Genomic DNA, 1,688 nt, shown 5'->3' with positions numbered 1-1,688 from the left:
AGATAATGGAGGTGAGTATTGCAACAAAGCATTTGAAGATTACTACTCCTTATAAGGGATTAGAAAGCAGAAGACAGTTTTAGGAACTCCACAAGAAAATGGTGTGTCGGAGAGAATGAATAGGACTATCATGGAACACGCAAGGAGCATGAGATTGCATGCTGGATTGCCCTTACATTTTTGGGCAGATGTTGTACATACTACTATCTATTTGATAAATAGAGGACCTTCAACCCCTTTGGATGGTGGTATTCCAGAGGAGGCATGGACTGGTAAAAAGGTAAATTATTCTTTTCTAAAAACTTTTGGTTGCAAAGCTTTTGTCCATGTTGATAAAGAAAATAGAACCAAGCTTGATGCTAAATCTTAGAAACGTACCTTCATTGGATATGGGATAGATGAATATGGCTATCAGTTATGGGATTTTGAAAATAAGAAAATAATTAGAAATAGAGATGTTATATTCAATGAGAAGGTTATGTATAAAGAACAGATGCAGGAAAAGAAGCATGAACAGGACAAACAAGAATATGTGGTGTTGGATGAGATTCCTGAAAAATGAAATGCCATAGGTACCTGATGCTCAGCAACAACAGATTGTCCCACAAACTCTTGTAAGTGTTAGATGTTCTATGAGGACAAGTAGACCCCCTGAAAGATTTTCTCCTTCTTTGTATTCTATTTTATTGACGGATTCTGGTGAACCAAAAGAATATGAAGAAGCAATGCAGGTAGATGTCAAACAATAGTGGGAGCTAGGCATGAAAGAGGAGATGGACTCCTTGATGAAAAATAAGACTTGGGACTTAGTCCCTTTACCTGCAGAAAAAAGAGCCTTGCCTAACAAATGGGTTTATTGGTTGAAGGAGAAGGAAGGAGGTCAGAAAAGATATAAGGCTAGACTTGTGGTAAAAAGTTTTGCATAGAAAAAGGGTATAGATTATGATGAAATATTTTCTCTAGTTGTAAAAATGACTTCAATTAGAACTGTACTTAGTCTTGTGGCTGCAGATGATTTACATCTTGAACAATTAGATGTCAAAACAGCTTTTCTCCATGGAGATTTGGAGGAGGAAATTTACATGTTGCAACCACAAGGATATGAGGTCAAAGGTAAGGAGAACTTGGTGTGCAGGTTGAAGAAAAGTCTATATGGCCTAAATGTCATTCTGATCATTGTGTATATTTTAAGAGATTTGATAATGGCAGTTATATTATCTTGTTGCTTTATGTTGATGACATGCTTGTTGTTGGGTCTAACATACAACATATAAATAATCTTAAACAAAAATTAGTCAGGTCATTTTCTATGAAGGATTTGGGTGTAGCTAAGAAAATTCTCGGTATGAGGATTACATGGGACGGGAAAAATAGAACCTTGAATTTGTCCCAAAGTGAGTATATAAAGAAGGTGTTGAACAGATTTAACATGCGGGATGCAAAAGCAATTAGTACACCTTTGGCTAGTCATTTCAAATTGAATAAGGAGATGTACCCAAAGGTACAGGAAGAGGTTAATAAAATGTCTAACATCCCATATTCATCAGTTGTTGGTATTCTGATGTATGCAATGGTATGCACAAGGCCAGATATTGCACATGTAGTGGGAGTTGTGAGCAGGTTTATGAGTAATCTGGGTATGGAACATTGGAATGCTGTGAAATGGATTCTTCAGTATTTGAAAGGAA

This window comes from Cryptomeria japonica, chromosome 8 (genome assembly GCF_030272615.1).
Source record: "Cryptomeria japonica chromosome 8, Sugi_1.0, whole genome shotgun sequence".
NCBI lineage: Eukaryota > Viridiplantae > Streptophyta > Pinopsida > Cupressales > Cupressaceae > Cryptomeria > Cryptomeria japonica.
Note: the sequence above shows the minus strand (reverse complement) of the source record.